General features: G+C 45.4%; 1 protein-coding gene across 6 annotated transcripts in view; it reads right to left on the reverse strand.

Annotated features, from left to right (window-relative positions):
- elavl4 (ELAV like neuron-specific RNA binding protein 4) overlaps positions 1-13690 on the reverse strand; it is a 111669-nt gene that overhangs the window by 30142 nt on the left and 67837 nt on the right. The gene's annotated exons all lie outside the window — the stretch shown is intronic.

Consider the following 13690-nt stretch of genomic DNA (forward strand, 5'->3'; position numbering starts at 1 on the left):
ACCACCGCAGTGAGTACAAGTTTCATATTGGTTTCTGTCTTTAGAGCTGTTCAAAAAAAAAAGAAAAAGAAAAAAAGAAAAAAGAAAAAAATAGAGAGAGAGAAAAAATTACCAGCCCCATTTTCCCTCAAAGTTCAGAAACTGTCTCAGATAGCAGATTTCCTTTTGAGTGTGAAGCTAGCCTGACATCTCTCAGTGTTTCCCCGACAGATCCAGCAGCTTTAAAAGGGAGGATTTTAAGCGGACGCCTCCAGCCATCAGGGCCTTCAGTCTGATAGTTTTACAACAAACAGCCCCTCTTCACCAAAACCACACGCAAGTACAAAGAATGCCGGCTGGTCCGAGAGGGGCGGTGCACGTCTCCTCATGCTAATAGGAACAGACAGCGGTTAGTCAGACACAAAGTGAATCACAAAATATGGAGCATGGCTGTTTCACCAAATAAATACATCTGGGCTATGGATATCACAGCACAAACAGCCCAGCTCTGCTCAGCAGTGGGTAGTGGAAGGGGCCAGGAGGGACTTGTAGTCCTAACATCAAACAGCCCATGATTCTCTCCTCCTCGTTCCTCTCCTCCCTCTTTTCCTCGGGATTAACTGTGGATTATCAGCCGCTTTCTATTGTTAATTAAAAACCTGCCATCCTGGAGAGACTTCTGCTATTTATAACTAACATTCCTCCCCTCCTTCTCCTTCTTCTTCTCCTCCTCTCTGACTCTCAGCTGACACCAGGAGCACAGTTTGGCTAGCTAAGCATAACCCATGTTTCTTTTTCAAAGTGGTATATATGTATATAGTATGTGATTTCAGATCGATTTGACACTGAGGAGAGAATGAAAGAAATGGAAGAGTTCTCTCTTCCACATGGCAGAGGTCGGGTCAGGCTCAAACCCACAACATCACACATATATGGCGGGCCTCCTGGACTGAGCAGAACGGATCTTCTAACCTGTATTTCATGTTACACGGTATCATACGTAGACGTTTTTCATTAAGCAATTTCATCCAACAACCATGCCAATGCTGGAGTAGAGTGAAGTATTATTTCAGACGAGTGTTGAACTTCCGGGGGGGGGGGGGTGCAGTGGCTGACAAGCTGCTTCTCCTAACATCCTGCTCCCTCATTCATAAACCCTCCCTCCCTCTGTTCTCTCTCCCATCCTTCCTTACCTCTCTCCCTCTACTTCAACAAGGAAAGTGAGGTTCGACAAGCATAGCTACCAGGAGGTTAGCTGAAATTAAGTGTGCTGGCCAAGAGCACTCATGCAGGGCAAACTAGATGGGCTGGCTGGTACTTCATGGTACCCACATACTCAGCACTCAGAGACAGCCTGTAGGACAGAAAGTCAACCAGTTAAACATGCAACAAGACAGTCAGCAAACCAGCTAGCAGGGGAGATGCAAAGATGCAACGATCCAGGAAAACAGCTAAAGATGTAACCAGCCTGCAAGCCAGACAGTTAACCAGCTAACCAGGCAACCAGCCAGCTAGTGAAGCAGCCGTTGTGAGAAAATGTTTCTGAGGGTAGAGCCTCTACAAAGGATGTGCATGCCTATGTGTTAATGCATGTGTGTACATGTGTAAGCAAAAAAACATTCATGCACTAATGTGGCACATTACAGGTGAGCCAATGATGTAATAATAATATATTTTGCTAAAAAATAAATATCACTGATGAATGCAGCATGCAGCTGTGGTATGTTAATGCAATGTGTGTGTGTGTGTGTGTGTGTGTGTGTGTGTGTGTGTGTGTGTGTGTGTGTGTGTGTGCGTGTGTGTGTGTGTATGTGTGTATAGAGGAGTACACTTTGAATGAGTGTGCATGCTATATGCATGAGGTGCATGAGGTAGTGTTCAGGTGTGTAATGTCAAAGTGGCCACTCCCTCTCTCACCCTGACTTCCACTTTGGCAAATCTCAATGCCTGCTGGACTGGGGGGGGGTGGATGTAAGGGTGGGGGCTGACTGGCTGGCAACAGTCCCCAGGTGAGCGAAGGGATGTGGTGGTTGGGGGGGGGGTGCCTGCTGCACCAGGGGGGGGGATTCCACCCACCACCTTCAACCTGATTCAGAGCAGCTCTCAGCAGGGAGCTACCAGCAGAGTGTCCGACTGCCTGGATCCTGGATGCATGGGTGGAAGATGCAACACCAACGCACCAAACTGTGAGGTATACACATACTGTACAAACACAAACACACACAAAAAACAGGGTGTGCACTTACACACTGATGCGAGTCACCATGGATTTAGTCACTCAAGCAGGATTTTAGACACACACATGCTCACACACGTTGTCAAGTATGCTTTTGCCACAGGGAACGCCTGCCAAGTGGTGTAGACGGCTGGAAGCTAAACGCTGAATGTCAGCACCAGAGAGATGATATAAACAAAGATAACTCCACACTATTTTCCCAACATCATTTATCTGAAACATACAAACAAATGAACACCCACACACTTGCGCACACATGCATGCACGTGCACACATACACGCAGACAGACATTCACATGCACACACACACATTTGTGGCTGCAGTTAAGCCTATCACAACAACAGTCCTGTCCACCTGTTCCACTTCCACATGACATGGTACTGTGACTGAACATAGTTAACTCAGTTTAAAATGGATCAGCATGGTGCAGCTGAGCATGGTGTCTTATTGGAACACAAGTGTGGCCCTAGCTCAGATAAGCTGATGTTAGACCTGCTTTTACTAGACCATCTTGGTTTAATATTATGTTTATACTACCTTCCCAAAATCGAATGCTCTTGAGAAGATAGATTGCAAAGCTGCTATTAAAGAATAATCATAGACATCCATCCATCCATCCATCATCCAAACCGCTTATCCTGTTCTCAGGGATCCTGAAGCCCATCCCAGCAGTCACTGGGCAGCGAGACACCCTGGACAGACCGCCAGGCCATCACAGGGCTGACGTGCACCCCCCGCACCCACACACAACCACGGGGCTCGAACCCAGGACCTTCTTGCTGTGAGGCGACCACGCTAACCACTACACCACCAATCATAGACTTACATCTTGAAAAAATAGTTTCTTAGAAAAACAAGAAGTTGTTAGAAATGTATGATGAATAAAAAGCCTCTAATGGTTTTGTAGCTAACACAAAAAATTGCCCTGTGCCAATCAGTTAGCGTAGTGGATACATTAATTTATACATTTTCATTGTCAGTTCAAATCACCCAAAACGAGGCATTGCTGTTTATAATGGCCTTTTAATGACAGTGGATATTAATTTGCCTTGATCAATCATTTTCTAACAGAACATAACCTGTTCTGAAGGCTTGATTAGAATCTGATTGAAGACAATGGTCAATAGCAATTAAAGACAGTTTTTTTTTCTTTTAAATAATCTTTACCCTGTTGGTGGAGGTATGATGAAGGAATGCACTTGAGTTAGTTGAAGCATATAAATGCAAAAATAAATTTGTGTTTGCTTGTACTGTCTGTGAGTGGACGCACCCTTGCAGTTGCATTCATCACACGATACCTCATGTCACACTTCACAGTAAACAGCCGGCAGACTACTTCAACATGCAAGGATGGGGGGTTGAGAATGTACTGAGAAGGTGGGGGCTAATTTGAACCCACCTCCACTCTCATGGCAGACCTTTTGTACAGTCTGTAAGCCAACACTGGAGGGAGATGGGCATATTTTGCAGTGGTAAAATCACTGCTGTATGTGGTGAGTGGCTCTTTGCTGTGTTGGCGATGTGCTATGACTAAGCCATTATTTGTTTCCTGAGGAGCAGCAGGTTGCCTGATGTGTGAGATGAGAAAATGAGTGTGCCTCCAGCGGGTGTCCCAACTGCTGGCCTCAATGTGTAATGGTGGGACTTAGTAACCACACGCAATTATGTACGCATGCACGCGCGCGCGCACACGCACACACGCACGCACGCACGCACGCACGCACGCACGCACGCACACACACACACACACACACACCATCAGCGGTCACTCAGGGTCGAGTATGACTGTCCTTCTAGGTCCTTGTGGGTCTTCAGGTGGACATAGAGGCTGACCCTGGAGCCTCATATTCATCTATTTATTTATTTTCAGGTTTCCTTTATTAATCCCCTTGGAAAAATTCAGTTACTGCAAATTAACCCATCCTTGCTGTGATCTATGTAGCTAGCAGCAGTGAGTTGCCGTCTTCATGCTGCACTCGGGTACCAACTCCAGTTCTTTTCTCATTGCTTTGCTCAAGGGCACAGACAGGAGTATTAACCCTATGCATCTCTTTTTGATGGTGGGGGAAACCACAGCACCCGGAGAAAACCCACCGCAGACACGGGGAGAACATGCAAACTCCACACAGAAGACTATCTAGCATGACCCCGTCAAGGTTGGACAACCCCGGGGTTCAACCCCAGGACCTTCTTGCTGTGAGGCGACAGCGCTAACCACTGCGCCACTGTGCTGCCCATTTTGGGGCAATGTGGACACACAAACACACACACACTAAAATAAACTCTAGCATACCATTGTGCACAATTACATAGTACATACAGTAGGAACACACGCAGGCACAAAATAATATGCATGTATCAAAAGTTTATGCAGAGACACAAAAAGTCACATGGTCCCATAACACACTGCAAAAAACATGGGGAGCAACACATTCATGTGCTACAGGGTATACATGGAAGGTCACAGTTATATAGATCCTGTCACCATTTTGTTCCCTTCTTGTTACATTATGTGACTAAGAGCCCTGTGCCGTGGACATGAAAGCAACTTCAAATCCTGCTATCATCAAGCAAGGCTCCCACAATGCACTTTGGACCCTTTGATCTACAGTGGTCGCTACCCAAATGAAATATGCAGCAAGAACCACCTATCTCATTTTGGGCCTAGTGGCAATTGCCTCTTGTTAAAAACTGCTCCTTTAAAGTGTGCGGCTCTTGAATTAGAAATCAAATTTTAAATTGCATGCACAATATTGATTAGACATAATCAAATCAGTGCCCTATGCTGAGCACACAAAATGAAAAATAAAATGAACAAAACAGACGTTAAATTGTTCTACCTAATTGCTTTGGGTGAACAAAGATTGGGCACAGTGGTGATGCGACTGCATGTTGTTCAAGCTTTTTCACATCACTTTCTCCTGTCCCTCTGGTCGCTGTTCATCTGCAATATTAACCAAAGCTTTCAACATCTCCTATTCTTCACAAAAACTGTTAGAAAAAAAAAAAAGACCCTGCATGAAGCCACAGGGGTCTAACCTGATGAAAAAGCCGGGTTACATGTCTCAGGTGACTCACAAGGACTACATCACTTGATAATCCCTCTTTGGGTGTTCCCAGAACCCCGTGGGCTGTTATGGAAGATGACAGACATGGAGGGACGAGGGGACAAGCAGGGAGAGCTGCGAGCAGATCATGCTAACAGACCTTGAGAGGACCAGCTCCCTCTCCTCAAAGAAACAGGCAAATCAGATTGGTCAGTAAATTGAGCCACATTTTAAGATGTGGAGGAAGAGAAGCGGGACAAGGGAAAAAAAAACCCCTTACATTTCGATTTGTCAAAATAAATGTGTCACGCTCACTGCTCCTGTTATCTGCCATCCTGTGACGTTTTGCCCCTTGCTGCTGCTGAGGCGACTCCAGGTAGTGCTATTTCTGCTGGGCCAGCACTCCCAGACATTAGTGAGAGGTGCAACTGTCACCAGCTTCATGTCAAAATACAGTTTAAGAGCTACAGCTTCAGCACGGGCAGACACCACAAAGGAAGTTGAAACTCAGTGTGCTTACAGAAAGGTTAAGCAACATCTGGGGGAACAAAAGAATACAGAGCCTCAATACCTGGTAATGTGATTTGAGCGATGACACATATCATGTGGTGTATATTAAGCCAGTTTGAATAACTAAAATTCATAAACAGAGCCACATCCCCCGCATGCATATCTACTGTAGCTCCCTCTCCCACTCACTCATTCAGCACATCGCTCCCTCTGGGGTTGCCAAGGTAGCAGCCACCATTACAGTCAGGAGGCTCCTTCTCTCAGTTCCCAAGGCCATGCTTCCACCAACACACACACACACACACACACACACACACACACACACACACATGCAAAAAGAGACTCACACTCACACTTATGCATACGCACATATGCATATGCACCCATATGCACAGAAATGCACAAACACATACACCACCCCCTCATGGTGGCTCCCTCAGTCTTGGGGCCAGTGGACTGGAGCCTGCAGTGTGTGGGCAGGCTGGCTGCTTGGCAATGGGGGAATGGAGGACTGGAGACAAACTGACAGACAGAGGAGTCCCTTTTCGCTTCTGATAGCCTTTCCATGTCAGGTCTTATGACTAGGGAGCCTACCTTACTGCTCCTGCTCCTCCATCTATTCAGGGTACAGAATGTCAGCAAGCCCTCAGGCTCTCTACCATCCGCTCCCAGACCTACAGGACCCACAGCAGAGACTAGGGTGCTGTCTGGGTACCTCTTGCCCAGGCAATGTGCACTCAGACCGGATAGGTGAGGATCAAGGAACCAGCCCTCGGGTATGGCCAACCTTTTAATCAAAATTGAACATAGGGGATGTCACAGCCTCAGTCTCAAGTGGTGGGCACCGAGAGTGCAATGAGATAAGCACAGAGCAGGAGGGGATCGTATGTGTTTGTGTGTGTGCCCGCGTGTGTGTGTGTAGGTGATAGGACAGAAAAGCATGGTCTTGGGATGTCCAATTATGGGTCCACGGCAGAAAGAAATGTGGGAGAGGGGGAGAGAGGTGGAAAGGGGAGGGGGGAGGAGACCTGGGACGTTGAAACTTTAATGTGTGTCTGCTAGTGTCTGCACTTCTGAGCAGCTCTCTTAATACCTGGCTTTGGAGATGTCACATCCTTTTTCCATCTCTTTTCCCTGTCAGCTTTCTTCACGCTATCTTCAGCTGTCGCCCATTTCAGCCGAAGATAAATGCAACCTGGATTTGAGATAGGTAAATACTGGGCTCCTGTAATGGTTTCCAACCACATTGCATTTGTGTTGCACGCGATGCACTTGCAGGACAAAAATGGGTCTCATCATCGAGCCGAACTGAGGAGCAGAAGCGAACCCGTTTCGATCGCTCCTGTAATGACGTGAGAAACATCGCCTTGCATTCTGGAGTACAAAGCGCATCAGGTTCGCTCCTGAGCTTGTTCGCAATGCATATTTCACCAGCGACAAAGAGATGCGGGTAAACTGAGGTTTTATACGGTGAATATTTGATCCTGTTAGGCTGTCAGACTGCGCGCGAGAGCTAAGCTCCGCCTGCCTGTCCTCACAGATCAGGGTTAGATGCATATTTCATGTTTGCAATACTTGAGGATGCGCTTATGTACCCTATCAGGAATGGAGTGAAAACCAAACTAATGGAAGAGTGCTGCCTGAGCTGCGAGCCTCTGCGTGCGAAGCGAGCCAAATCAAGCCGCCAAGAGACGTTGATGCACGAATCTGACCCAGGTGTACCTTTCCTTATGCGAGCAACGAGTTAACAACAGGCTTTGCATGTTAGCTGAAGCTGCTGTCTGTCAGAGGCACCGAGAGGCGCTCTGGCTCTGACATCACAGGTCCATCTATTTTTCATAGCCAACATCTGCTTGGCTTGCTACATTGTCACTATGATTTGCATCAGATCCCAAGATTCCATGTGTAAAGACCAACACATGGAAGGTGACTAGAGGAGTGTTAGGAATAGGGTTTCGTTGGTGTGCTCTCCGAGTGTTTGTCCACACAAGCTACAATGCAGGCAGGAATATCGCGTAATTTTATATAAGGGAAAGTGCCCCCCTGCCCTTTCCTAAAAGGTATGGACCTGCTGTGTGGAGGAAGTGGGGTGACTGCCAGACTGCCTTGGAAAAAAGTAAAGTGAGCAGCCAGAATAGGGCATAAACACACAGCCATGGTTAAAAACAGTGAAGCTGTTTTTCTAAACAAGCAAGAAAAATATCCTCATATATATATATATATGTATCTGCTGAATATGGTCGCTACGCTATTAGCTACAGTAATTATTGGCACTATGGAGAATGCAAAGAAATGATTGTCTCTCCAAATATAAACACCCTATTTGTATCAAGACACTAAACCCACAGATGCAATCAATTCTTGTTTCAGCATGAAAAGCCATTTTCTTTTCTCGCTGTGTCATTATGGAAACAAATGCATTCATTTCTCTGGCAGAAATGCAGCTGATGCAGAAAAATTATCCTGAAAAATTACTAACTGACAAGGATCAGTCAATTCTGTCTCTTTCATTGTGTTTGTGTGTGTGTGTGTGTACATGTAGCCAAAAGAGGAAAACACTTTAAAATATTCCATTAAAAGTTTGCATTCAGTACGTTGCTGGGTCCCCATGAATTTACTTTTGCTCTCCCCAAGGGTGTGTGTGTGTGTGTGTGTGTGTCTTTGGTGTTCGTGTTATTAGCATCTGAGGTAAAAGTGGTTGCTTCCACTCTGGCTGGAGATGTGAGCTTTTCAGATCGCTGATTTTCAGCTTAAAAAGATGTTTCAGGAGCTTCCTTTTAAAAAATAAAAATAAAATAAAACAGAACGCTGTCTGTAGTGGCACCATCTGTGGTGCTCAGTGCCTCAAAGCAATCATGTCTTTGACTTAAGCATTTATATACAAAGACTTCCACCTTCTCTGAATGCAGGTAGGTAAATGTAAAAGCTGCAAAAGTATACACACTTAATTTGAACAACAAATCATGTCTGTCTGTCCTTGCATCTGTAACTTAAGAGGATGCCCACAGTTAGAAGATTCATAGATTTAGGCCTGGGGCTTATGTGCAAATGTGTGGGCTGCAGCTAGGCGCATGTAAACTAGCCTTAAATAAAAGATTAACCTGCATGTCCCTGGTGTGTTATGAGAGCACCGGGCAGCTGCAGCCGAGGCAGGCAGGCAGGTAGGCAGGCATGTGGGGAACGAGGGAGACACTCGGAGGTGGCTTTTCAACCAGCTAAAGTCGTCCAGGGCGACAGGCGGAGCTGGAGTGCCTGTGCCCATCCGCCCCCGCCCCAGCCTCACGCCACACCGGCATCATCAGAGCTGACAGGAGTGGGTCCACAGGATCCTTCCTGTCTCTCTCCTACAGTATCTCTGCTGAGGCTCAGGTGCTCACACCTTGTCAACAACACACTCACAAGACACCCCGGATGCACACACTCTGGAGAAACACAACCACACAACATACCTACATGTCCAAGCTGACACTGTGTTGAAATTCAGTTTTAAAATAAGAAGAACGGAGAGCCAGTGAACATCTAGATTACTGATCATAGCACTCTCAAAAGCACTGCATACCTAAAACATAGAGCCCTATCCTATGTATGCACAAAATACTACCACCTCTTGTAGCCAGTACGTACACCAAGACAGCTTGGAATAAATGAACTGGATCTTCATTTAATATCTATTCAATATTCAGACATTATTTCATGTGTAAGGCAACCGCATCTTCTTTTTTTTTTAATTCCAGCAAACGAGTTTATGTTAATGATTAAGCTCTGCGGTACTCTCTTCCGAATGCATAGTGCATAGTAATAAAAATGAAGAGAGAGAAATAACGTTTATGGAAAAAAAAAGCCACTGAAATTAAAGAATATTCCAAAAACTGCAAATAAACACATTTTCACTTGTGAAAATGACAAATATGCTATGTTTTGTCTTTATGCACGTTCAATAATGCAGGTAAGAAAATCACAGAAGGTTGAATCAGTTCATCTGGACACAACCTTTACTGAGAGAGAAACGTTTCATGGCTCATCTAAGTGACATCTTCAGTCTCAACTGACGCATCGTTTTTGGTCGTTATGCAGCTGTATTGTTTATAAGGGTGGGGATACCTGCAGTCAGTTGAGACTGAAGAGGTCATTTAGATGAGTCATGAAACGTTTCTGTCAATAAACGTGTCTGTGATATGCTACGTTATGCAAATCTACTACTAGTGCTACTACTCGGGGCGGCATGGCTCAGGAGGTAGAGTGGATCGTCTAGTGATCAGAAGGTTGCTGGTTCGATCCCCAGCTCCTGCAGAGAGTGTGTCGAAGTGTCCTTGAGCAAGACACCGAACGCCTAACTGCTCCTGATGAGCAGGTGGGTGCCTTGCATGGCAGGCAGCCTCCACCATCAGCGTATGAATGTATGGGTGAATGTGAGGTATGCATTGTAAAGCGCTTTGAGTGGTCGGTACACTAGAAAAGTGCTTTAAAAACACAGTCCATTTACCATTTTACAGGTAGTCCCGGGGTTACAAACGACTTCCGTTTTTGTTCTTATGTTGAATCTGTATGTAAGTCGGAAGTTACGTACAGTTCACATCTAGCGTCAATTCGTCAAAAGTTTGTCTTAGTATATATTTTACCCAAAACATCATAAATATAATAATGCAGTAATAATAATAAATGTAACTAAAGTACAGTATTTATAATTGAGAGAGAGAATGTGTGTATAGGTATAAAAAACTTTGAAGAAACATTTCTTAAATTTCAAACTCCCCACCTGCCACTGTCCCGGGAGTGGGTTGCGACCGGTGGAGGCTGGCTGTTTGACACCAGAACCGAGAGCCCACTCAGGGCTCACCTCCCCACCTCACCGGGTAAGTGAAAAAATGATGAGTGTTTCACCTCCCTCTGAAAGCTTTATTATTTCAACTTTCATTTCAATCGCGATCGTTTTCCTTTTCGTTGATGCATCACCATCACTTGCATCACATTTACGCTTTGGAGCCATGATTACGAGAGTAAACACATGACATTTTTAAGTCACATGACGCACACAACAATGTTTACGCAATCCGACTTAAAATGGTGATGATGGCGTGGCGTTGTTCTCCCTCAGGCCAACAAACCGCCTAAAATGTGCAGTGTTTTGAGTGTCGCGTAAAGCAGTCCGTCTGTTGGTTAGTCGAACCATCGTGTGTAACTCGATTTCTTAAAATAATAGGCTTTACAGAGGTCGGTTTGTAAATCGGGCGTTCGTGACCTGGGGACAACCTGTACTACGTTTGGCTCCTCCCGTTAGGGGTCGCCACAGCAGATCATCCGTTTCCATCTCTTCCTGTCCTCTGCATCTTCCTCTGTCACACCAGCCACCTGCATGTCCTCTCTCACCACATCCATAAACCTCCTCTTGGTCTCCTTCTTTTCCTCTTCCCTAGCAGCTCCATATTCAGCATCCTTCTTCCAATATACCCAGCATCCTTCCTCCAAACATGTCCAGACCAGCTCAATCTTGCCTCTCTTGCTTTGTCTCCAAACCAACCAACTTGAGCGGTCCCTCTAATATAATCATTCCTAATCCTGCCCTTCTTCGTCACTCCCAATGAAAATCTTAGCATCTTCAACTCTGCCACCTCCAGCTCCGCCTCCTGTCTTTTCGTCAGTGCTGCTGTCTCCAAACCATATAACATAGCTGGTCTCACAACCATCTTGTAAACTTTCCCTTTAACTCTTGCTGGTACCCTTCTGTTGCAAATCATTCCTGACACTCTCCTCCACCCCCTCCACCCTGCATGCACTCTCTTCTTCACCTCTCTTCTGCACTCCCTATTACTTTGGACAGTTTACCCCAAGTATTTAAACGCATACACCTTCATCACCTCTACTCCTTGCATCCTCACCATTCCACTGTCCTCCCTCTCATTCACGCATAGGTATTCTGTCTTGCTCCTACTGACTTTCATTCCTCTTCTCTCCAGTGCATACCTCCACCTCTCCAGGCTCTCCTCAACCTGCACCCTACTCTCGCTACAGATCAAAATGTCATCAGTGAACATCACAGTCCACAGAGACTCCTGCCTGATCTCATCCGTCAACTGTCCATCACCCTTGCAAACAAGAAAGGGCTCAGAGTCGATCCTTGATGTAATCCCACCTCCACCTTGAACCCATCTGTCATTCCAACCATACACCTCACCATTGTCGCACTGCCCTCATACATATCCTGCACCACTCCTACATACTTCTCTGCCTCTCCTGACTGACTTTCTCATACAATACCACACCTCCGCTTCTCTAAATCCACAAACACACAATGTAACTCCTTCTGACTTTATGCCCAGGCCGGTGGCCGCTCTTTCAAGGACGAGGATGTGCACATCCTTGATAGGGAGGAACGCTGGTTTGAATGGGGAGTCAAAGAGGCCATCTATGTGAAGAGGGAAAAACCATCCCTGAAACGAGGGGGGGCCCAAGAGTACATTTGTCACCATCTTACAATGCTGTGATTGTAAACATGCCCAAATCCTCTGTGAATAGTACACAGCACCATTGTAACGCTAGTTAATGCTCGTGGCAATTTGCATATGAAACCCATCGTTGGTTTCGGTCGTTATGCCTCTGTATTGTTTATATGGGTGGGGATACCTACAATCAGCTGAGACTGAAGAGGTCACTTAAATGAGTGATGAAATGTTTCTGTCAATAAAAGTTGTGTCCAGATGAACTGATTCAACTTTCTGTGACTCCTTCTGACCTTCTCTATAGTTCTCCATCAACATTCTCTGGAAATACGCATAACTAACTCATAACAAATGCATTGTTGGTTAAAAAAAGGGAAAAAAGAATGGCTTTACAAAGGTTCAAATTGATACATTTCTTCTGTGAAACCCATTCATATTTCTCGATTTTAAGCAACACACATTTATTCAGCGATAGTTTTGCATATTTGCAAATTTCAACATTTATTCATCAGCTTCCAAATGACAAGTGGAATAAGTCCAATTTTTTTCAAGAGGGTGGAATATTGCCCTGAGATGGCCTGGTGGCCTGTCCAGGGTGTCTCTCCACCTGCCGCCCAATGACTGCTGGGATAGGCTCCAGCATCCCCGGACCCTGACAGCAGGATAAGCAGTTTGGATAATGGATGGATGGATGGAATAGCTGTGATTCCTGCTACATTTTCAGGTATTGTCCTCTGTGACTTATGGTTATTTCAGTCCAAACAAAATCATACATAAATATTCCTGTCAGTATGGTTAATATAGTGTTGCTGAATATTATAATATTATATCTTTCCTCTGATCTTGAAATTTTAACATTGCCAAAAATACCTCTTGCTTCCCTCAGTCACCCTGAAAAGAAGACGCTTAAATGGCAAGAGTTGATAGTTCTTGTTCATATTGATGTGTGAGTATTCACAGGAGATGAAAAAGGGTGCAGGTGCATATACCAAGCTCCAAATATAGAAATCTGTTTCTTCCATCTCTCCCACCTGGCTCGGTCCATTAATGATTTGGATGACTGCTAGACAGCGAGAAGCCTCCTGGCATTCTCTGCTTCGGGGAGGGAGCAGCGCTTTGTTAGCCTAAAAGTTTGCAGGAGGAAATTGTACCCATGGGAGCACAACACAGGCATACACCACAGGGGGAGGCGGAGGAGGGCAGAATTTATATATAACCTCTTTGTGTGGATGCTAAGTCATCAGAGAGACCTTGTAGGGCAGAGCAGAGAGGTACCCTAAATGGTTTGAGAGGGGAGCGAACAATCATTTCTCCCTCTCTCACCTTCCCCTTTTAGGCCCCTTAACAGGTATACAGTATTTCTGTTGGTTTTTAAAACCCTCTCCAAATACCTGCTGTTAGCCTGACCTCTCACCACTTCCTGTCAAAACTCACTCTGAGGGAAAATCAAGAAGAGATGGCAATGGCCGTCATGATACCC

This window comes from Lampris incognitus, chromosome 3 (assembly GCF_029633865.1).
Source record: "Lampris incognitus isolate fLamInc1 chromosome 3, fLamInc1.hap2, whole genome shotgun sequence".
Taxonomy (NCBI): Eukaryota; Metazoa; Chordata; class Actinopteri; order Lampriformes; family Lampridae; genus Lampris; species Lampris incognitus.